The sequence below is a fragment of the Dromaius novaehollandiae genome, unplaced genomic scaffold, assembly GCF_036370855.1.
Source record: "Dromaius novaehollandiae isolate bDroNov1 unplaced genomic scaffold, bDroNov1.hap1 HAP1_SCAFFOLD_36, whole genome shotgun sequence".
NCBI classification, from domain to species: Eukaryota; Metazoa; Chordata; class Aves; order Casuariiformes; family Dromaiidae; genus Dromaius; species Dromaius novaehollandiae.
Genome location: NW_026991446.1, coordinates 147,483 through 172,786, shown reverse-complemented (window position 1 = coordinate 172,786; position 25,304 = coordinate 147,483). Strand labels below are relative to the sequence as shown.

Sequence of the window (25,304 nt, the reverse complement as noted above, 5' to 3'; positions counted from 1 at the left end):
GAGCTCTGTCTATGTGTTCAGCGTTCTTCTATTTAAACACCAAAGAAGAAATTCCACTTTGTTGCCTTTGCAGGGTGCAAATTAACAGCTCTTGGTCATACTTACATAAATCAATGAAAGACCACAGTCTATGAGCACCTACCTATATTTGGTTCTGGTTCAGCTTCTTAGGGCTTGACAAACACTGCTAATAAGCAAAGCCCACCTGTGCTTAAGCAGGTGCTGCCTTGCTGAAGCTGGGAGACAGGAACAGGCGGTTCATTTGCACACCTTAAGATTATAGAGTACCTCAGTGTAGCAGTTCTATCCCTCTATCTCTGGCCTTAGTCAGGGTTTTGATATTTCTGTATATTGGATAATGTTTTGTAAAACCTAATTGTATTTCCTTTCAGAAACAGCTATTTGCAACTATTTAAACACTGTACTTTTATGTCCTAAGTCTTGTGTCTAAACTGCAGGCATTGGTTTCCTATACATTTATAGATAATGGAAAAATATAGATGGGCTGGGGTTTTTTTGCTGTTGCAATTGTTTCACTAGAGGCAGACTGTTATGAATTAAATTAGTCTTAGCAGTTAAAGCTCTGAAAAGGCCAAAAAATCAGGAAGAGGGCATATGTCAGCCCTTCTGCTGGTATGTGGAAGGTTTCAACAGGCAGACAGAGGTCAACCTTGATGTTTTCATATTTACAGTGACAAGATACATAACACATCTGTTGAGTTTTGTGATCTTGTACTCAGTGCTATTGCTCTAAATCTGTCTTGCAGCTTTTAATGTAACTTAGTTAAAGCCAAGGTGGTTTTAAAATTGATTTTATTTTTCTTCAGGGTAAATTTTGTACTTTTTAAAAAAATTATTTCTGCATTTACCAACCGAGTCATTCTCTCAATGCTGCAGAGGACGCAGCAGGCAGAACAGCGAGCATGCCCACCCACATCACTCTCGCCAGCCAACTGTGCCGGGGAGCTGGAGCTGCTCATGCACTGGGCTGAGGCACAAAGCTGTCTTTGGAAACTTGCAGTTCCAGTTGCCCAACTCTCTCATTCAAGCATCATGTTATCCAGGCACAGACTGGAATGGCAGGGGCAAGGATTGATGTGGGGGGCTGAACTGCCGCCTATGCTGTTAGTTCTGAATAATTTGTAAAAGTGTTCTACATTTTGTAAACTTTTTAATGTGCTAAAACTTGGTTATGAGGTAACATTTGCAAATAAGGGGTAATTTGTGTATTTGTTTTTGTATTTTGGTCCATTTTTTTGTTGTTGCACCCTAAGTCCAGCCAACTGGGCAAATAGTTGTTAAATCTTTATATTGAAACAAATAAATGCATTTTAAGGGATACTGTACAGTTTTGTTATTCTAGACCTACTAGGCACTGTGTGCGTCTTGCGTATGACTTCGTAAAACTAGGTAGGAAAACTGAACTTGGCTTTCCACTTCAATTTGTAATACTAACAGATTTCTAGGGGGCCTTGAATATTTGACAGCTAATCACCAATCAGATAAGAATATGGATTCTCCTCTAAGCTGTCTGTAATGCTCGTCTTGGTCTACTCTGCATGTAGCCATTCCTTTAAAAGAGAGCAACGATTATCAGCATTTCTGGATAGTCTAAGCATTCAAGCAGGACTTGTGCCTGTTATCTGGCAATCCCCACAAGAGAAACCTGAGTCTACCTTGCTGACAGATCCTTTAATCATTGCTTAAATACTTCCTGTCCATATCTTATGGATGAAAAGCACAGGAAACAGTATATGATGTCTCTCTGTACTCTCCTTCCACTTCATTATGATGTGACATTTGAAAATAAGGGGTAATTTGTGCACTTGTTTTTGTATTTGCCACAACTTTGGTAGAGAATGTTGTTTATTTCCTGTCCTGTTCTATGTCACTTCACTAGAACAACAGAGAATAGAACAGAACGTGTACTGAAGATTTCAGCCTAAAACTTTGTCCAGAAAACTACTCGAAGGTACTTGAACTGAAGTTCCATCTCTAATGCACTTCACAAATGTTTCTGGCAGTAATTAAAGGACCTTTAGGTATACTGCAAGTGTTGTGACCCAGTCCATCTCAGACCAGCAAGCATGTAATTGTGTAAGTTTCCTGGCAAATACCGTTCCTGGAAAGAGAAAATATTGAATATGCCCACCTTTCTGACTGGAGTTTATTATATGTGCGTTGCAGGAGGTTTTCACCAGTCTGGGAGCAGAATCAATACCACAGCTTCATTTCTCTAACAATGCTTAAAGCAGAATCATTATACTAGACTTCTGCCTAAGCATCAAGTGCTTTATGGAAACCTGAGCAATTTCTTTTTCACTTGCCACTGCTAGTTATTCTCTAAATCTCTCTGCAACTCTAATCATTAAGTCAGCCTTTCACTGTTTAATACCAACAATGTAGGTAAGTTGTCAGCTCTGAAGCATCCTTAATGCTCAGTGTTAGTTTCTTTTCAGTGTAATACTACATAGCAGGCTGAAGGAGCAAGAAGAGCAGGGAACTTTTGCTGGAAGTTTCACTAAGTATACACCTCAGTGAACTATGAGTTCTAGGTAGATGTTACCAATTTCAGACTAATGATACCAAATCTGTAAAATGCTAAAATGACAGTCTAAGCTATTTGCTTAAGTAGCTTTTTCCTGCAGAGTTAAATTTTATCTTCCACATAGAGGCTTCAAGCAAGTGGAGTAACATCTGTATCAATCCTCAACATCTGAAGATTACATGGATTTTTTAGTTATTTATTTTTTTAAGAATTTGCACCTATGGACAGGAGACACAAATCTTAGATTAGTCAAAGACAAAAACATGCGCAGGGGCACATTAAAATTTTCTGCTTTGTCTCAATAATTGTCTTACAGAGGGAGTACGTTCCCTTTCACTCATACTCAACAGAAAATGTCTCTCAGTGCAACAGACATTTAATTCAGGAAACACGGTTTTAGAAGTCAGTTTTCCCTCTGTCTTGGGAACTGTGTTTTGTCATCAGCACAGCTGGATGGGGGCTTTGCTGCCTCACAGGAGCACACGCCTTCCTCCCTCCTCAAACAAACATCCCTTCAGCATGAGCATAGCTGTCCACGCCGGGGGGAGGAGGATGGCCAAGCCTTCCTCCCCTCCTGCCAGGCACCCCAGGAAGCTCTGCCACCAAGCCAGAGTTACTATAGGGACACTGAAAACCAGTGCTGACAGTTACAGCTGTTGAACTAATGGTTCTGGTACGCTGTTCTCACTGGATCTCCTTCCCAAATAAAAACTTAAAAATGGCCATACTGCCTTAGACTAAAAGTTTTGGGGGAAGGGAAAAAATTTCCTTCCCTGGCCCACCATACATTGAAGGAACCCCGTAAGTTAACGAAAAATCCAAACGATCACTTTTTTTCTGTAAAATGGGGTCAACATTGTTATGGAAATTAGGCTTGTCGGCCACCATAACAGGGCCCGACCCTAGGTTGCCGCAGAAAAGTTCAGAGCCAAAACAAAACAAATTAAATAATTAAATTTTAATGACACGTGTGCAATAATTACAGCTCAAGCTGGGTGCCTCCAAAGAGGGACCCTAACATAAACAAATCCTGGGCAATTACAGTTTTTTCAACTTACATTTCCCACCCCTCACGTGGTAGTTAGACCAATAGTAATTTTTTGGTCTGGGGTCTCCTGCTCCTCATTGGGTCTCATCGTCATTCTGAGATAAGCTGTTTTTCTCCTTATTTTTGTTTTTTGCGGTCTCTGATGACGGTTGTACCTCTGTTTTTGTTGGGTCTTACTGTTGTGTCTCAAGGTCCTGAGGAGGAGGAGGAGGTGATTCTAAAGCATAACAATTATCACTGCCCCAGCAGTGAGCTAAGGCTTTGTCCCTCAAGGTCCTAATGCCCTGCACTGGTCTTATTTCAAAGCCTTGACACCCTCCCTTTCGGAGTGTGAGACGCAGGAATGCAGACCGCTTGTAACTTCCTTAGCTTCCTAGCTTGAACCAGCTCTGAGGCCCTTTTCTTACTGGACTAAGTAAAAGTTCATTATTTTATCTAAGTGCGGCCTAAGGCTTCAGCAAATTTAGCGCCTCATGCTAAGCAAGTTTCATAGAAGTTGTGCTAAGCGGCTACCTCTAGACAGTTTCGGTTCGCTATTCTTTAACAACATGACTAATGTACCCATTAGCTGGACACGACATGAAATAAATCGCTCATGGCAACGCAAACCTTGATATTCTTTAAAATTACACCTTCTACTATGAGATTAATATGAAGAAAGTATACTGAAATTATTTCCTTGAAGATATTATTTGACATAAATTTTGCTGCATGAATTCATTTTTCAACTTAGTACTATTTATCCTGTTGAATAATGTTCCTATTGTAGCGCGGGGAAGCGTATTGGTCACACCAGTGTAACTGGTTCTGCAACCAAGCTGCGTTCTGTGAAAGTCAGAACCACTTCCACCTCTCAGAGAGGAAGAGGCCCAATGCTGGACATAATTCAGTGTTTAAAGTTAGACATAAAAAGTACAAAACTGGACCTGAAATGCTGATATAAGTTGGAGTGTTCAGTGACTCACTTCTGAATTAGACTGCAAGCTGCACCTGTCCAGTTTGTTCCTACAGTAGGCAAAATGAAAAGACTGAGTTAATCTCAGAGAAATATTCCTAACGTCATTAGCATCTAAAACACCAATTTCAAATGTTCCAATAAAAACAAACAAAAAAACTGACCAAGCCACACAATTAAGCAGAGAAACATAAAAAGAAATGGTGATTCTTTTTCCTTATTTTATTGGATAAATGATTTAAAAGGTAATAACAATAGTGTTAAAACTACTACAATATCTTTCCACAGCCATATCTCACAGACCCACAGATAACCTTCTATATAATTATTTATTTTTTGCTTTTTCCTCATTTTTATCTTTTAAGCCATACTTATATTAAAATGCCCATTTCAACAGTTTCTTCACACTAATAGCAATTAAATGTGGAAGGAAGGAGGATCTAGTTATAAAGGAAGGGGTTTCAGGTAATCTGTGATATTATTGTAATCAATCAAGTTGCTAAGGAAGGAAGGAAAAGAGAGAGGCCTTACAAGCTACTCCAGGTAGCTTTAAGCCTATTGTGTGTCACCGTTGCATTACAGATAACTCAGGATGCTGGTGAACAATTCAAAGTAGTTTTTTGGTAACATATAAAACACTAAAATAACTTAGAAACTAGATCCAAATATTTTGAAAAGAATCAACTTTGATATACAAAAACAGTCATAAGTTGTTACAAAAGTTTCAAACAAAAGTTTGTTTTCTCAGTGCGTTTATGTACCAGCGCAATTACTGGGTCCAGAGCAAAGAAAGAGGTTTTTATTCTTTACTTTTTCTTTAACAGTAATAAAAAATGAGGAAAACATAAATTTGTATGTAAAGAATCATCGCTGGTCTTAAGAATAAATGTAACCAGAAACCCTTAAATCTGAGAGGCACACTTTGGGTTTCCTTTTTTTCTATTTTTTTCTTTTTTTTCTTTTTTTTTCCAACATAAAAGGAAAGTCACCAGTTTATTTAAATGGAGTAGCTACTCAGACGCCCCAAATAAACTTAATTCAATTAACATCACTAGCAAAAATCAGTTAGAAACTGTACAAAAATAAAAAAGTTAATACATTTAATCCTGCAGGGATTTTGTAAGGACTGGAAGGCAGGCTTTAGGAGCAGCATTTGGGCATGGCTGGAGGCTTCTTTGGTTCGATCTAACACACACAAGAGATGTAACCTACTCCAGGCAACAATTTTAAAACCCCGCACATTTGAAGACAAGTAAGGAGGTCCATATACAAACGTCAGGGTGTGCCAGTGGATTGGACTGTCTCGATTAAACAGCAGTATATCTGAGGTCAGAACTCGAGCGTGCCCTCCCCCTGCCACCAGCAGCAGCGGGGCGGAGATGGTGGGACGTCAGTGCTACAGCAGTCGGGGCAGAAGGCGGCCGCTTGAAGCACGACTGAGCAGCAGCTTCACGTCAGCTCTAGGGGTTTGTCGTCTAACTCAGTTTACAGAGCATGGTTTTTAGGAACATTAAGCAAAAGAATTAAAAGAAAACCCTTTTAATGGAATAAGGCAAACTGATTAGTGCTCACTGGAAGTTAGCGTTCCAACTTAAAACAGTGAAACAGGCTACGTGGTTGTACCTTAACTTCTTATAAAGTACCCCAAATAATAAAAAAAAGTCTTTATCTAAAACCAGCGACGTATCTGAAAGGGCAATAAACATAATTACAAGGGAAGGCCATTTACGAAAGCGTTTCTTGATCAGCTTTAAGCAAACAGACCTATTCTGTCCCAGTGCATGTCACAGTGAACTGCACATTTTGTACAAATAAACCCACAATTACACAGAAAACATCTGTAGCATTCTCAGCACTTGCGTGCTGAGGAGGTAGGTGCCCTAGAAACACTGTAGACAGACTGATTATTCTAAGCATTTTTATAAAATATCATACAAATCTGATTGACCGTAGACTTTGTAACAGTTTTTTTAATTAGTGATACAAAACTCTGGTCCAGAAGGGTCTGGCATTAACTCATTTTAAAAGCACACCTTTACAGTTTGAACCATATTTTTAAGCAACGGCTACTGAGAGTTAGACAAAAATGCGTTGTGCATTATGCTGTGTACAAAAAGGAGACAAAACTATCCTTTTTTCCCCCCAAGCCACGGTGGGAAGTATTGCTGACCTCGTCCTTAAAAACCTGCAGGATTGTTTATTCATCAGTATAGCATTACTACACTGGTAAGAAATTCCGTATAACATCTGCATATATTGAAGATTTTTAAAAAAAATCTGATATGATTTTAGATCCGCATGACCAGTCACGTGACCTGCTTGAGGTTGATTAGCACCTTTCAATACATATATATTTTTATATATAATAGATCTTTTTAAAAAACTTCTAACAATGAGCTCATACAGAAGCATGAGCATGCTGTAACGAGATGACAGATAAAGATGGGGTTGGATGACTTCTTTTTGCAGCAGACAATATGATTCAGTTTGTGCTCAGTTTCACCTATAAGGGCAAAGAGGAGAGGCGGAAAAAAAACCAAAAACCAAAAAAAACCCCTCTGTCAGGTAGCCACTTGTTCACAATTTCCACTTGAAGATTAATCCATTTAAAAATGTTCCCCAAGTAGAAACACAACAGTATCATCCAAAATAGCCTCTATATAAACTTCTATTAATTTCTGCAGCGTCTGCCTGGCACCTCTTGGCTCCTGAATTTTCAGGCCCTCTGTTTATTTATAAATTAAGGCACCACAACTGAAAATGTTAATATTTGAACATCAGATGCTGTGGATGAAGGAATGCCGAAGACCTTCTATAAGAACCTCCATAAAAATTAAGTAGCAAAGCTAATCTCACATAAGGGATGAGCATAATTTATCCAAATCTCTTTTTGAAACACTGAAACATTTACAATTAGTCTGACATTTGTTACATCTTAACTCAATTTAGCTATTGGAATTCTGTTGTATGTATTTTTTACAAACCTTTGTTATTTGAAATAACTGTAATTTCTGCTTACTGCAGTTTACTCATCCGTATTAGGAAGGTCTTTTCTATAACAGATAGGATGTGTTATCCCCTAGAACATGCGCTGAACTATGACAGGTATTAGTGGGAGTTCTGCCCCCCCATGGCTGGGGGCGCCGGGCCCGCCTCTGAGCCGCGCTCCCTCACGGAGCCGAGATCCGCTCCCGCTGCCTGAGGTCCCGGGCCGCTGCTCTGAGGGCGCCGATCGCGGCGCGCGGGCGAAGGGCCGTTGGGCGCGCGGACGAGGGGCCGTTGGGCGAGGGGGGCCGTTGGGCGAGGGGCCGCTCGGCGGCCGTCCGGCGTCCAATCAGCGGCCGTCCGGCGTCCAATCAGCGGCCGTCCGGCGTCCAATCAGCGGCCGTCGGGTGCCCGGGCAGCGGCGGCTGGACGCGCAGGGCTGTCGCACGGCCCCGAGGGGCAGGGGGAGCAGGGCGCGCAGGCGGGGGAGGCCGAGGCCGAGGGCAGCGAGCCGAGGAGCCCGGCGCAGGACGGCGTGGGGGCCGGGTAAGGGGAGAGAGGCGGCCGCGGGGCGGGGCACGTGGGAGTGCCGGCCGAGGAGAAGGGCAGTCCTGTAACGCTCAGGCGGAGGAGAGTGAAGGGTGTTAACGGGGCTGGGAGGGTAACGGGTCTCGGGGCGAGCGGCTGGCACCGCCGTGCAGTGACCCCGTTCATCTGTAACTCCTCTCCCCTTGCAGGCTGTTGCTTGCAGTTACCGTCCTGGCGTCAAGAGGCAAACCCCCCAGTGTAGCCTTGTTGTGGGCTGCTGGCTTCTCCTGAAGCTCGGGAGGGAACAGAGGGGACGTCCTTGCATTTCATGTTTCGTCAGCCCGACAGCATTTTGGCTTTGATTCCATCTTGCTCCTACCTGTTCCTGGACAGTGACGGGGAGGAGAAGAGGCACTATCCCACCATGTCCCGTTACAGCCTCCATAATCTCCTGGACTGGCTGTACGGGGGGGTGGAGCCCAGCTTTGCTGGCAATGGAGGGCCAGAATGCGCTGCCTTTCTCTCCGGGCAGCAGCGTCTGCTGGAGAGCTTGGTCTTCCTCAGTGTGGGTTTTGTGGAGATCCTTCTGTCCCTGTGGAAGCTGAGGCAGCTGCACTGCAGGGAGCTGGAGGGTCATCTGCTACAGCAGCCCCAGGCTAAGCAGGAGAGCTTGGGCAAAAATCTGCTACTGGTGGCTCTCTGTCTCATCTTTGGGCTGGAGGTGGGGTTCAAGTTTGCTACCAAGACTGTCATTTACCTACTGAGTCCATGTCATGTGGTCACTATGATGGAGGTAAGGCCCATGTGTGGTTACCAGGAAGTTTGCTTTAGCTTTATACTTGCAAGGCAGTATTTTTATATAGTCAGTTGTGGACCAAAAGTGCATAACAAGGGTACAAATGTCAAGAATTGATATAAATTTTTAATAATGATTTAGTTTTTAATTGGCCAAACTGAAATCGATGAAGAAGCAAACGTCAAATGAAAATACTAATGTCAAACTTCCTGCTTGGAAAGGCAAAAGATTAGTTACCTTTACCTGATCATTGCTTCAAGAATAGAAAATGCTGTTTCCAGTGACAGTAGTGGTAAAATTTGCACCAAATTTAATGAAAGCAAGGCTGTTGCTAACAGGCTGATGTAGTTCACTGGTAACGTTTTCAGGTAAGTTTTTTTTCAGGGATGTGAATGTGTTTTGTGAAGTTGTTGAAGAAATGAATTACTCCTCGTGCAGAAAATTTTGATACTGGCTTTCTAATTTTAAAAGCTGAATGGTAAGGAGGCCAGTCTTACCTCTGTCACATTTATCTGTGGGATGAAATAAGTGGTCTGGCTGAATACCTGTGGGTACACTGTGTAACTTAATGACTTGTGTCTAGCTTGCAGATGCACTTTAATATACAGTTTGTGTAGCGGTTGGAATACTGGAAATGTTCATAAACAATTATTGAACTGTGATATCTAAACCTTATGAGCTCTATTTTCCAATGGTCCTGTACATGTACCTAGAAGTCACCTTCACTGAGAATGTAATTATTTTTGACATCTCCCAAACTCCTTTATAATTTTGTTTAATTTCTCTAATGCTCTAGCCTCAACACTGGACAATTTACAAAATTTAAGCTCAAGAATTAATAAAAGAATGTCAAAAAGACTTTCATAAAAGCTGCCATGATAAAAATATCTGTCTAATAGCAATAACAAATAAAAATCAAACCAATGTAGTTCTTACTCTCAGTCTCCCTTTGCAGAAGGCAAAGGATCAGGGGCAACTGATCTAGGCTGTATCAGATCAAGCCAGTTCTTACTTTCACTCCTGGAGAGCATTTTCTGAAAAAGGAATGGTAACATTGTTTTCTTGTAGTACCAGAGGTCTAAGGGAGATGGGTATCCATTTAAGAGGGGAAAACCAAGCTCTTTACAGAAATATGCAAGACATTTATAGCAATTAACTTGCTGTTCCAGAACTTAATTAGTAGGGTATGTAAATTGCTTAGCAGTGATGCAACGTTAGCTCATAGGACTATAGGACGCTTGCTGCCCATAAAGTAGTAACAATAGCTGTGCAATCAATTAGTCAATATTGGTAATGAAATGGAAAACATAAGTTAGGCAAGAGCTGTAGAAATATTTGAGAAATGAAAAGAAATGGAATGTGGCCATATTATTTTAACTCTTAATATTTACTGGAAGATTTTCCGATTAATTCTCTGGATTAGAAGGTAAGGTTAGATTACTGTTATGACAGATAAGTTTAGTTCCCCTGATATGGTATTATGATATTATGTTACAATAGTAATGTGATATTTATTATAGGTGTTCAGAAAAAGCTGGTATTTATGCATAAATCAGGGAGCTACTATTATTTAGCTCATTTATTAATGGTCTCCTCCGGGAAGACAGAGATTTACCTTTTGTAGCGAGGCATGGGCAACTCTTTTTAAATAATCTCTTTCAGACCACAGTTGCAAACCAGTTGTGGAGCATGTTTAAATCTATGCTAATAACTAATTGGAAATTAGTTATTATACAGCAGTTTATTCTGTGAAATTCAGAAGATGGTATGTCAGCAAAATGCAGAAGTTACGCCTCTTCATCTTTAAACAGCTGCCTTAGGTATAGGCAGGCCCATGTTTAATGTCGAGGATGAAAACAGTTGCAAAACAACAGCGTTCAACAGAGAAAACAAGTTAGATAACAAGACTGATGTCTTCCATCAGCAAGAAAAAATATATACGGTTGGAATCTTGTGAGTTTTGTTCTTCTGCTCTGAGTTTGCTCAAGGCAGCAGGTTGGCAATGAGATATATGAAAATACAATGTTACCATTTTCTTCTGTTCTTACAATTGTTTGTACATAATCCTGCTGCTGGGCCTAAACAATAGGATGAACAGTGGTAGGAGGTGAAGAGATGAAACGTGCTGCAACATTTGAGGTCACTGAAAGGGAAGCCAACAGTAGCTGTTGGTAAAGGTCTCTTCTTGCACTCGATTTCTATTTTCCTTTTCTAAGCTGAGACTATTTCATCTCAGAGCAACAAAGGCTCTGGGCTGTAAGCCAGAAATATTTGGAACTGAAAACTGCCCTCCAGTTTTGTCTGCATAAAAGCAAAAGTCCTGCTTTTGAATGACCTAAAAGTGAAATGAACTAACAAAATAAAATGAGACTTAAACCTTGCGGTGTATTTGAGTAGACAAAACTGCATAATATAATGGTTACTGAGTTGTGCAAATAAATGTGTTTTGTTCAGGTGTCTAATTTCTGCATATCACTTACGCCAACCAGTGTTCAAATCAAATCTCCTTCATAAGCAGGAAGAACTAGTTTAGATGTGTCATCAGAAGGCTAAAGTGTTGGTCAAACGAACATACTCGTTTAAACTACCAAAACAGTTCTCTTGGTTAATCAGATTCAGAGAGCTTGTTGCCATCCTGTCAGCTAGTTGAATCATCTAGAAATAATACAGTTTATTTCCACACCTGGACTTAGTTTAGGTTTCTTGCTTAACTTTTGGAGGAAGAATGACAATGTTGTTTTTTCACCTGTGATGTAAGTGCAGCATCATTTAAAAAAGGGTGGGGGGAACCGAAACTATTTGTTTCTTGATAAGCTGCTTTTTTTTTTTTTTTTTTTTTTTTGGATAAAGGTAGAATGGGAATTTTTGTAGTATCTTTGACAGCTATCCCACGGGGATGGAGGTGTATTTGTGCAGTGCAGTTATTTAGTTGGTGTGGTGTAGCAGGAGAAATGGCCTCTATAGAAAGTAAGAATTCTGTTATAGCTTGACTTTTTTTTTTTTTTTTTAAGTTCTTTCTCTACGTGGAGTGCTCTTACTGAAGATGATTTGAATACCTCTTAAAGAAAAAAAAAAAGAGAAAAACAGTTATTAAGACTGAGTATGTGATTGGACCAATGATACTGCTGTAAACCTGGCATGAAAGGGTATGCTAAAGGGGACACATTTTAAGACCAGTAGTGTATTGCAATCCTGTTTTTCCTTGTATAGCAGGAAAAGATTTACCATATGTATAGAACATACCTTTGGCTGGAATAGACTGTCCTAAATGCAAAATTTATGTCCTTAAGAAAATGCTTTTTAGGAAATAGTCACACATTGCTGGATGGTTCTATCAAACAATGATCTTTTTAGGCAAAGGGAACTAAATTAAAGGGAAAGTGGGGGGGGGGGAAGACAAGGGGAAGAAATGTCTAAAATATAGGGGAGTTGAGTTTCACGCAGTGATCTTGATCTTAGAGCTGAACTTTGTATAATTAAAATCACTGCTAAGTACATCTGTAATTTGATAAATAATAAATCCTATGTTCACTATTTCCAGTTTTAGCTTCTTTAGAGACCTGGAGCCTTCCTGTCCTCTGTAAGAGGCTACTGTGTTTTTTAGAAACAATGGGCTGTTTTTAGAACGTACGTAATAAATATAGCTTGACTGAGTCTGCATCATTTGGGAATCTGTCCCAGCGTATAATTCATTAATTCTCTCTCTCTCCCTCCCCCTCCCCCTTCCTCCCCTCCCCCCCCCCCAATTTTTTAAACATTGGAAAAAATCTGATTAGGTGGTCAAATGTGATTTTTAGGTGTGATTGTAAATTTAATTTTCATACACTGCTCCTAAATATCTTTTAATATTTGGAAGAGTCCAGTGTGTGTGTTTTTTATATTCTCTCTCTTCAAAACCTTGAATTAAAAATCTAGGGTCATTTGTAGCCTGTTGTTTGATAGTGGGTATGAAGAACGTTTGATTACATAAATTCAGTAAATATTTATAGAAATGACACTAAATAATGGCAACAACTGTATTGGGTAATGTGAGCAATAGCCTGCATGTAAAAGTTTAATGGCAGCAGTATTCTAAAGCAAAGCTATTTTTTACAGAGTTTCATTCACTGCTGCATGTATTATGATTCTTGGGGAAGATATAGAGGAGTGAAGGCAAAATTTCCTATGACAATGTAAGCTCTCCAAAATGTAAGGAGATATATATGAGCATATATATGGAGCATAGTATACCTTACAGCTTATTCCCAAATCAGTACATTTAGCAGCTGTGTGAGCCTGTTGTAGCAAGGTCAACAATCCTTTCAGTGGTCTGAAATATTATCTGGTAGACATGAAATCCTTCATTTAAACTTAAGTGGAAGATGTGCATAATCGCAGCTCATAAACATCAGATGATGAAGCATGCTGCTTGTCTTCAGCATAAAACAAGTCTTTCTTTCTCTAACTGCAAATTAACTTGCAATACTTCCTCTTAAAGCTGATTCCTGGAAAGGAAAATCATCATAGTGTGTGGTGAAAAAGGGCAGATAGAGAACAACTGAAGCACCGAGAGCACCAGTATTTCTTGGCGGCAAGGCTTATTTCTTGCCAAAGGGTGTATTTCACTGCTAGAAGGATGGCAGTAGTTCAAGGGGCACAGGTATGTTGTGTCATGTCATGTCATGTGGTAAGGGTTTGTATTTATTCAGATTGACAAGTAATTAGTGCCAAGTGAATTTAGTTGTTTATACTTTAATACTTTGGTAGTTAGTGAAATGCCAACTTAAATTACCAGGAATATGGTGCTATATGCCTTGGGGTTTTTTTGGATTATGTCACTGTTCCGGTTTCTTTGGCTAACATGATGTTCTATAATAAAAACAACTATTACATATGTATCATCCTGATGTTTTTAAAGATTGCCTCTTGCTCCAGAAGTACTTAGTATGGTACATGGTGTTAATTTTTTAACATAATCAAAAATCATCTCCAAATACCTTATTAGTGAGACTGAGAAGAACAGTACGAATCTCTGGGTAATCACAGGGTAATCTCTGGGTAATCCTGCAGCTTGGAAAAATAGAAACTTATTGCATTCTAGCTTCTCTATCAAGCCAAAAACTTAAATTCTCTTAATTCTCTCAGCTAAACCCTCTTAATTCTATCAGCTTCTGATGTTATATATAAAGCAGGAGTATTCTTGATTGAGCTCATTAATAAAGCGTTTTTATGCAAAAGAAGGACTAACCTATAACTCTGAAGTCCAGGGAAATAAATGTAATAAGCCAATCACTGAAGATGTAGTGGTTAGTGATTATCTCCAAAATATAATTCTCTTTGCCAATATGGAAAACAAATTATGGATTTTTGACTAGAAAACGTTGGTGGGACTGCAGGTGACTCGTATTTTACTCGGATATAGGGCTCTGCAGCGAGTGCTCAGAAAACTGGGAGAAAAACATTTCTGTTCTTCAGTACTTTGTCCACCTGAAGAAATTACAGAAGGTATAGATAGATGCAGTATTGTGAAAGGACTGAGAGTAGTTGAAACTCAGCTTTGTGGACAAACTGCAAAGGCAAGTATGGATGGTATGTGTTTTAAGGTATGATGTACATGACCATTAAAAGACTAAAAATTTTTAGAGAACAAATCTAGGAAAAAAAGCCTTTTCCATACGGTATTGTAGCAGCTATGAGGTAGAAGATAAGTCATGTATCAAGCTAAGTTTATAGTTGTTTGCATAATTCTTCCTTCATAACAGAACTTAATTCAGTTTGGACTGATCCCTTATACGTATGGTAATTGTGAATGTCGGTGACTGTACTTTTCCTGAGAATTAATTGAAATCCTATGATCTAAGATAGTTGCTCTCTGGGTAAAAAATTAAAAATAATTTTATACAGTCATCTTCTAAGTTGTGCTCAAGAAAAAAAATCAGTGTGCTTAAGACTCGTTTTATTATCATAATTATCCTGACATACTCAAAAGGTACTATTTTGAAACTTACTTTTCAAATCCTACTAGAATAACATCAGCTGTTTTTATTTCATCTTTTAAATTAGCTCTGTAAACTCCAAAAAACAGTGTAGACTGGTTTCTTTCATATCTATATTTTGTGTTTGATGGCACTCTTTAATGGAAACCTTTTTCATGTGCAATGCCATTTTGACCTTTTTTTATTATTATTATTTTAGGCTTTGGGAGGCACTTACAAGGTGTCTCTGCCCTGCCTGGACATCAGTTTGGACAAAAGCTATGGGAAGTTAATTATCTGAAAGTTGATCTTGCAGTCTATCAAATTTGGTTGCCATTGGCCAACAGGATCAAAAGGTAGTAAAGGCAGAATGCTTGTATCTGTACAGGCGATGAACATAAAATCCTATTTTTAGGAGGGAAAAAAAGAGTCTAAATGAAATTGAATAAAGTCAAAGAACTTTTTGTAAAACAAAGTCTAGAAGAGGTAGCCCAATAAAACAAGGAAAATATAAGATTATGCAGAGTCTTCAATAAAACTACCAATAAACTCCCAAATAACCTTCATCTTCCCAAATCATTGTCCACTATCTGCATATCTTTGCCAAAACTTCTATTGAGGCTGAAGATGCAATCATCCCCCTGTATTGGCCAGGAAAGAAAAGCTAGAAACATTCAGTATACCATTCAGGTTTTAATCTACAGAATAGCCCACAAGAAAGTTAATTTTAATGTTTGTAACAATGTATGATTTTTTTTCCCCCCTAAAATATCAATAATTTACTTTTTTGTGATATTAGGCGACATTATTTTGCTTTTAGAACAGAGGAACAGAAAGGTTGAAACTGAAGTGTCCATTATTGGGGGCAGGGGGAAATAAAGGAGGAGAGAGGAAGATTATATGATCAAGTTACTGAAGACTTGAGTTTTAACGCCTCGATGAATTAAGGTCTTTTAATTCTACAATTGTCTTCATTTTAGCATTTTATTTTTTTCAGCTTCCCTGATCTTTTAACATTGTTTCCTTAATGTCTTCATGCTTTGTTGCTGTGGCAGATTCCCTGAAAAGCAGTTTAGTTTTTTGGAGGGAATATTAGTAAATTTATCCTTGTAACATGTCAAATATGAAAGAGCTGCATATCTTAGGAAATGGTATATAAACAAGGTTTTTTTCAGAATGTGCTTTTTTTGTCTACTGAAGGAATAAATGTATATGGTCCTTAAACTGTTTCATCAGCACAACTGAGGGATTGGTGAACTGTGACAATAAAAAGGTATTAGTGACTTGAGGCAGAGTAGAGCAAGAATATGCTAAAATGGTTTTGCTTCTGTAGGAAGCTGTGATATGAAACTTCATGCTTTGCATATGTAACAAAAGTGAATAGATATGAATATGCATATGAAAATCTTATTGGGAACATGTGAGCTTTCACGGAATCATTGACAGATGTAAATGCAAGTTAAACCTGTAGTATTTTATTAGGAAGTTGGAGACTTGAATATTATTTTTCTAGTCAGCATTTTTTTTCTTCTCCCCCAGATTAGTTTCTTATTGTCACCTTTTGCTAACAGCATTAAGCTAGGAGTGGGGAAGGAAGTAACCCACTACTAGTGAAGGCCTAGTGCAGATGGTGATTAGAGGAAAAGGAAGAAAAATAGCCTCAGTGCACTTTTTTTCCCTCTGAACTATACCTAAGATGTCATTACTAATGCTGCTGTGATACACATAGGAAGACCTGAGTCCTATGTTAATAATTAATCCTAAAATACGAGAAGTCTAGAAAATCTTTCACCTAGGACTATATAATGGAAGAAACGGAGTACAGGTTCTTCTGATAAACAAGCTAAGCCTATGTAAGGGGAGACTAACCTAGAATGTCCCAATGAATATATATATATTTACAAGACATTACTTAGTCTTTAGAGTAGAAGATGGAAATTGTTCAGCTTGCTACACCTCTCTCATCCCCAGGTTGAAACTGGGAGGTTGGAAGGAGGGGCAGGCAGCTTCAGATGTTCCCAGAGTCTGTTTTGTGTAACACAGGAACCACTTTTTACTGTAGTGTTATGTAATGCTTTGCCAGCAATGTTGCTTTGAATTGTGAGTACTCTTAACAATAGATTAACAGTTCCACAGGACAAATTAATTAATCCCTGAATCCATCTGACAGCTGCAGAAAGGCAACTGTGCTTCTTATGCTGAGAGGTTAAGTACGTTTTAATTGTTGCTGTATAGCAAGGAGAATGTAACAATCTCTTAGTGTCCGTTCTCTTTTCAGATTTGGCATTCTAAAAGATCTTAACCTTATCTCCTGATTTGTCAAACTGTATTTATGAGTTTTAAAGAGTTGCTTTTTAGTAGGCACACAGATGGCTTCTAAATGATATGGCTGCTTTGTGCTGAATTGATAATTAATAAAAATGATCAACATCTAATTTACAGCCTTGATTCGGTATCGAGGTTTATGGTGGAGTTATTAAAGCATATTACTTTCTGATAAGAAATAATAGGTTGATTGTTTTGAACTTATTTTAAAAATGAATTCTAGACTTAACAAAATCTTCTTCACCTTTTAAATTATCCAGCTGCTTGAATGTTCCTTGCCTTATGTTTTATCATTGTAGGGGGGAAATGGATATTTTTCACGTTTACAGTGAAAGCCAATGTACTGTAACCTTTTAAACATACCTTTTAATCTCTTTTGCTCTAGAGGGTACTTTGATACACCTAAGAAAGAGTAAAGGCTTTTATTTAGGTAGAGATTGAGCAGAGGGTTACCCTCCTCCTCCCCTCCCCCCTTTTTTCTCTTTTTCTTTAATTCATTCCAGAATTTGGTCATGGATTTTTCATATTGCTCTGAATGTTGCAAGTAGCAATTAAAAGCTAACCTCTTCATTTCAAAATAGTGTATTAAAACAATCAATTTATGACCTGGTTAATTGAGCATGACTGGAGTGTTTGAAAAGAAAGATACATTTCCAGTCTGCTGCGGCTGCAACCAGGCACTAAATCAAACAGATGGCTCACAGAGACAGGCAAGCTGCTGTTATTAAAGGTAAATGAAATCTTCTGTGCTGCATTTATGAGACATGAGAGTTTTACCTGTAGCATGCTCAGGCAACTTTTGCCAGAAACAACTTTCCTTGGACTTCTGTAAACATTCCTATCTATGTGATGGGTGCTACTTTGTCTGAAGCTTAATCTGGAATAGTTAGTTGCGTGACTTGTTCTTTCCTTCCCCTTCTGCCTTTTTGATCATCTTCTTTTGCCGTTAGTTTATTTCTGATCAAGCAAAATCATCTTTCTGCATATCTGTCTCTCAGTAGGACAAAGATTAGTAGAAGACAAGTGTTTCATGACAAGTTTTGACTATACTCTCTCCCTCAATTCACCAACTCAAAAATAATGTCATTAAAATACTTCTAAAGGGAGCTTTAGGTGTAATATTTTGAAGAGTGTTGGAATATTTTGGAATCCAAAACTGGAGAGGCAGCCAAGTAATAGAAAAAACCCCAGCTCTCCTTACTCATAGTGCACATGGAGTGGCACAGTAACATTAAATAAATTGGAAGGTATCCAGGCCTAGATATTTGAAAAGATATTTTACTTCAGTTCAGATACATTATTGCTATTATACTCTTTAGTTGCATCCTTTTCAAATGAAAGATTGTGCTTCCCTTTTGAGAACAGCTCTTGGGATTTTTAGTAGTCTTGCTTTCTGAAATGCTGATTAGTCAAACTAGTGGTGGAATGTGGCTTTATCAAATGTCAAAGAAGCGAGGAACCATTAGACAAACAGACAAATGGGAAAATTTGTGGCTGACATGAGAAATGATTTTTGAAATGGCAGTGTTCTCATAAACCTTTTGGAGCTTGTAAAACAAATCTATACCTTCTCATCAGTATCTGAGAATTCTTCTAGACTTGACTCCAGCATGTATCATAGCCTTTCATTTTAGAGATTTAATCAGCTGTTTTTAGGATCTCAATTGTAGGCTAGTCATGCCTTATAATGGCAAGATGGGGAAAATGCTAGCAATCTTCCTAACGTAGTAAATTTTAGCTACTATAGGTAGTAGCCTGGTAACATATCAGGACATTTACATCTTGAAGTTTGAGTTTCTCTCAACATCTGAGCATGTTGGATTTGTAATAATGCCATTTAGGAAAATCTGCTTGCATCAGGGACTTTTTTTTTCCCCCCCTCCACCAAAAGTGATTGATAGCAAATGTACTTAAGAGGCACTGCTGGATTAAAAAAACAAACAACCCTCCCCCTCACCCAATCCCTTTCCTTTCTTACCATGTCCAATCTAGCAATACAGTTAAATGGAAAATGGAAAACTCCATGTGTCTGACTGTGTTCTTTACCTCTTTCCAACTCATACGGGTGCACATGCACATTGCTGAAGTCTAGATTTGCAAATTGTGAAAGACTGTTTAAATAAAATTATTTCCATATGAACTGGAAAAATCAAATAATGGAAACCTCGAATATCTCAAAACTGATCTGGTAATTGCAGCGTAAGTAATGCTTTAAAGTGCAAGAAGTGAAAATACTATTAGGGGTTACCATAGTGCATGCAGATTAGAAAATTAATTTGTCTTAAGTGAGCTGTCAGGTTAATGTTAACATAGTTCATTGTGGTTTCATAAAGTTGCAGTCTTTTGTGAATTTTAGGTGTTTGTTCCAACATTAAATTTGTTCACACTTTGGAGATGTGGGTGCATTTTAATATTTTTGCCATTAGGAAAACTGATATAATCAATAAAAGCCCCCAAACTTGCTGCAAAATACCACTTTATTTCAGTGGATATCTAGCCTTTTTTCCATGCATGTTATTTTTGACTTTTACCTAGAGACATTACTGCAATGTCAAGGAGTAATTTTTTTGTAAATTCTGACTTCTAAAAATGCATTTATAAAAAAAAAAAAAAAGAATTACCTGTTTTCCCCAGTTCCTTATTCCCTCTGAGTGGTTATGCTTGCTTCCGGTGATTAAAAGGGAAGGAGCTTAACAGGAATTTGTGGAGGGCAAATGTAATACTTTGTGATATCTACGTATTGCTATCTTCTCGATCCTGCCAGGAAATTAAAGGTAGGGAAGGCATACTTTGCAGAATATTCCTTTTGGACTAGCTGACAAATGAAGAGTTGGCATACATTACCATAGGAATAGTGAAGACTGCCTTTTCTCTCTCTGTGTTTTTTGCATGGGAGGAGAGGACTGATACACAAGGGAGAGAAATGTTCCATTGACCTCACTTAACAGTGGTGTGAATCCTAATAGACTTTGCTCTGCTCACTTCTTAGAGAGAACAGTGCGTCTAAGTCCAAAGGAAGAAACATTTTGCTCTAGGTCATAATGTTTCTATCTTTTGATCCCTGTGCAGCTCTGTAGTCTCTCACATGATCCTGTCTGTCACTACAGAAGTTCTCCTCGATAAATTCATGCAATATTACCTTGATAAGGTCTTCAGAATAGTCCTTTTACATACAGGCTCTACTACCTACCACAGTAATGCAGATGACTAATTAATTAGATTTAAGAAAATAATGATCGCTGCTGTTTAAGGAGCTCAGACATGATATTTCTTGGAAACTCCATCAAATACTGAATGATTGGATCACATACATGTTCACTCTATACAATTTTTAAGCATATTAATGCAGGGGGGGAAATATCCTTTTCCTTCTTTGCAGTCTGTCCCAGAGCTGCAGATATCACTTGGAGCTTTCTCTTCTTTCTCAGTGCATGGTTCAAGAAATGCATTATGGAACAGGCTGATTCTCAACCCAGTCCTGGGTTGGTTCAATGCAACCATGAGTTTAGTCTCTTTCAGGTCTCCTCTCAGTAGACGAATAGCTAAGCAGTGCAATCCTCTCCCTTACAGTCTCCAACTTCTAACAGCCCTGGTGACCCATCATGTGTTCTGGTGTGACCTTTGTATTTGGGCTTGTGCAGAGGGAGTGCTGCTCATGCAGTTCTTCGTGCCAGAAATATTTCCCATGGGGATGGACGGTACTTATGGTCTTGCAGAGCAACTAGGAATTTGACTGACTTTCTGACTTCTGTTTTCTTCTGGGTCCTCAGGCTTGAAGTGAAGTTCTGTTTGCAGATTTACCAGTGTTTTGAATTTCTTTGTAGTTTATTACTTGAAAAGAATCTCAGAATCTCCTGGTCCTGTGCTGGTGAAAGATTGAAATGCTGCTTTCTGTCTCTCAAGCATCCTGACTCACAGTGCTGTGCCCACGTAAGGAAACGCACAGATAACAAGTCCTAAGACCACCCATGATTTTGTATCCTCTCTTTCTCTCGCTCCCCTCAGCCCAAAATCTTTTTCAGGTCGAAGATGCTTGATGTGTTAAATTGATCCATGTATGGAAGCTATTCAATACATTTTGATCATTCTTGTTGACTTCTGTAACCCTTTCCCAAATCTGCTGTCTTTTGGGTGGGTGGTGTGTGTGTAAAAGTGAGAGGGAAGGGAATGACCAAAACTGTGCCCAGAATTCAGCAGGTCAGACAATGAATATTTTATAGCTTATTTTTCCTCTCTCAAATGTTACTTTGTACATTTTGGGCTTCCAGTTAATTCTTTTGTCCTTCTTTTCCTTTGTAACACGTGAAAATATAATGGGTAAAATGAGGAGGGATATTGCGGTTGTTTCTTAGCTTTTTTCTAAATTGAAAGTTTAGCTGTTCTGCCTTGAATGTACGCAATGATGATCAGATAAAAACGTGTGTGGAAGAGCCTCCTTCAGTGTACTTTAAAATATATGTTGTCTCGTGTCTGCAACGTGCCAGCTAGGATGGGGGCTATTATCTCTGCTAGTCTGAGCAAGTAAAACCTTCAGAGTTTTACCAGGAACACAGAAGCTGGGTACTCTTCACAGCCATGTCACTAACTTTATATGATATTGTTCAGTTTATAAGACTTAGCTGTTTCCTACCTCAAGGCTAAGGACTGCGTTTCCAGTATGACAGTGAAATGTAATATTATTATGGAATGAGTATGTGAACACTCAGTACGTTAGAGCTTATGAGCGTGTCTGCTGTGAACTAGGTATTTTCAGGCTGCTAATTACTATGTGAGCTGAATGATGGTGCTCTCTAACATTTAAATCTACTCTGTGAAATAATCCTCTGTAAATCTGCTACAAAGGGTCTGTAAAACATTCCTTTTAAGAGGTTGTGAGGTTTATTTATCATGGAAAGTAGGTATTTAGAGAGAAAGTGCTTGATATTAAATTGCTAAAGCTGAAACATTTGAAGATCTGTTTCACTATCTTAAAGTTTTAACATAAACATGCCAGTTAAATTCCCTGCTATCCTTCCCAAAAATGAAAGACAAACACATTTTTCTGAAAGATCCCTCATAACAGAGGGACTTGCATGCTCAAAAATATTTAATATTTCTTTTGCCATCACAAATCCGGAAACTGTGTTTGTTGCTGTAGAGCTGACCTGAAAATGAGCAGCTGTGAATCCTGTTCTCTTCTTTGCCTGTCTCTGAGGCAGTAAAGTATTTTGGATTAGGTTGATGAGTTCATCTCAATCTTTGTAACTATTATGACCATACTTTTTTAATACTTGCTACTGTTTCACCTCAATGGTGAGATTCAGCAGGTACATTAAGATTCAGCTGCTACATAGAGTTGTACCCTAGTTTTTCCTCTGCCGTTCAGTAGTTGGAACGCTCTGCAGTGTGTCAGAAAAGTGAATGACTGGTGTGATTAAGACACATTTCTCTGTGTACACAGAGAAAAGCATTTCAGTTTGTTTTTGTTTTTTTTTAAGATGTAGGAAATAAAAAGAAAAAAATGAAATCTGTACTGGAGGAATAGAATTTTCTTCATTTAAGTATGAACAGTACTTCAAATGAATGTAAGGAAATCATAAGATACCTGAATTTAAAGGTTCAAATGAACTAGTGGGACTCTAAATGCCGTCTCTCCTTCTGTTAACATATATCATGGAATGTTTAAAAAGTTGGACTTTTTGAATATATACTTTGAATATATACAAATAGCATGGGAAAAAACAGGTATTATAAGAGACCACAGAAGGGAAAATTTTATGGTCCACGACAGAAGGGATATAGTCCACAGTTGATGAAACTTTAATTGAGTTAGTAGACAGAGTCTGTTGCAAAAATATCAAATGACAGAATGATGAAATGTAATTAGTAAGTGTTGGACACTTTTCCCAGAAGCCATATGGGCCTTAATGTGTAAGGTGATACACAGACCTCACATAAGATTTTGTGGGTTTTTTGTTTTTTCCTTAGCAAAGAAAGCATCCACTAGCAGATTGTCATCATGCATCCATTGTGTTCACTTACTCTTTAACCTTCCTTGATGAGTAGAAATGGCTTGCTTTTTAAATACAAGACTTGAAAGAAACTCTGATTGGCTTTTAGGAGCATTCACTAAGCAAATGTCTTGAGGTTCTTTAAATTAATTGATGCCTTTTTCTTGCTGTGCCTCTATTAGAGTTCTGTATGACTAAGGAAAAAGATTTTTTTTCCTGTGAGTGTATGTGTACATTCTAAACTGTTATTGAGACTGACGGACTTGAATTAAAACATACAAGTAATTTGATTAGAGAAATAAATGGCTGTATATTAGGAACCTGCACTGGAAATAAAATATTTGAAATGTGCGCATCTATTCATATGGTAATAACAGGCCCTTTCAGGCACAAGGGCTGAATAGAATGATGCAGCCTTCAACCTTTCGATTGTTGCTATAGCAAGTACATTGCCTGCTAGTAATTAATTTGAACATCCATCAGTTACCTGGCCAGGTAGGCCCTGTAGCACTTCAAAGAAATAGGTTTGTTCAGTTTATCCAACTTGTCCCCAAAGTGGACATGTTCTTCAAATATTCTCACTTGGAGTGATTTAATGAGTTGACTAGTAGCTTGGCAGTGAAATAATCTATTGTGCACTTATTTTAGAAACAACAGAAAAAAGCATGATCCATTTTTTACTGAAATACTTTCTCTCAGAGAGCAGACCAAACTAGGAAGGAATTCTTCTGCCCCCCCCAACCCCCCATAGTGGACAATATTTTTTTAAAAAAAAAGGGGGGGTAGGGGGTTAACACTGAACACTTGCACAGTTTTTTCTTTTTATCCAGAGTAAAACTTGCTGATATGAAGTGTTTTAAGTTGCTGTGAAAGTTAGATGGGAGATTGTTGCTAATCAACAATATTTTATTACATAAGGATTTAAACCAGGTCGTATTTATGGTAGGAGTTTGGCCTGCGAAGAGAAACAAATATATACTGCTCAAATTGCATTAGGCTACTTTTTGTTTTAGGAAATAGATAGCTAATTACTGGTGAAATTTAAACAGTACTTCAAAAATACTCTATGGAAATAAGGCAACAAATGTATTTAAAGATGACTGCTAAGGTTATCTATAGAACGGATACTGAGATATCCTCTGGTCATGGTAAGGTCCCTGCTGTGCTGAATACTAAGCATTTATGATGACAATACTCTCCTTTGCTTCAGCAGTGCCGGACCCAGTCTTGAAGATCTAATGTAAGATGGTTGTCTATAAAAGCCTCTTAGCACTTCCCAAAGTAAGGCTATAGAGGCTACAATAGTGAAATGATTGGTAATACAGTAATCTGCTTTACAAAAGCCCTGAGAGAGGGAGAGAGAGAGAGAGAGAGATCTATATATAAGTATATATATATTTAATAATGAGAGAATTTCAAATGGACTAGAACTTGATTTGCTTCTTAGGAACTGGCAGAAGCTGAATCCTAGATGCTGCTCATACTGCTTAAATCCTTGTATATGTAGGTAATGTGAGATCTTTTAATTTGTTCATGATTTTGAGTCTTTTCCAGCTCTGCTGTAAAACAGTTCTTCTAGTAGAAGTGATCTGTCACATACAGAACTGAGGAAGAAAGATACACAAAATAGAGTTTAAATAAGATCGTATCATTAATTTCTTTCTTTTTTTTTTGCCTAATGTTTCAGATTTTTCTTCTTGACTGTCCTCCATGTCGGGTTGCAATGATTCTTTTCAGGTAATGCCCCATCCTTGCTGCATTTCTGTCTACTTGCATGGTGTGCTTAGAAGTTGATTGTGGCTTAAGTCATAAAATAGTAAGATACGCATCCAGCCCTTAGTTAGAAAGACATACTGGCTGGACTGAATGATGAGACCTTGAAAAGGGTCATGGCTTCAGCTGTGGGTGCTGAGTCCACTGACCCTTGTTTCTTTTGTACTGGTGGTGGTTTTGGTCTCACAGGCAACACCTATTCGCGCAGTAGTTGATGAGAGCACAGGTGTCCTTCTACAGAATAACCTATGGGCTTGTTAAATGTATGTCATGTGCCTCGTACTTTCTGATTATCTTCACTAAAAATTAGTAGCTGATCTTCATGGAAGGCCATATGTACAGTATGGGTCTATTTTTTAAAATGTGGAGATAAGTTAAATAGTTAAAGCAGATTCCTACTGA

At 38.5% G+C, this 25,304-nt stretch overlaps 1 long non-coding RNA gene across 1 annotated transcript; it reads left to right on the top strand.

Annotated features, from left to right (window-relative positions):
• The first annotated feature begins 7,685 nt into the window (after nucleotides 1–7,685).
• LOC135326581 (uncharacterized) lies at nucleotides 7,686–24,894 on the top strand. The gene is made up of 3 exons (XR_010386906.1): nucleotides 7,686–7,754; nucleotides 8,274–8,857; nucleotides 24,817–24,894. It is a non-coding gene; the product is annotated as an uncharacterized LOC135326581 (long non-coding RNA).
• Nucleotides 24,895–25,304: the final 410 nt, after the last annotated feature.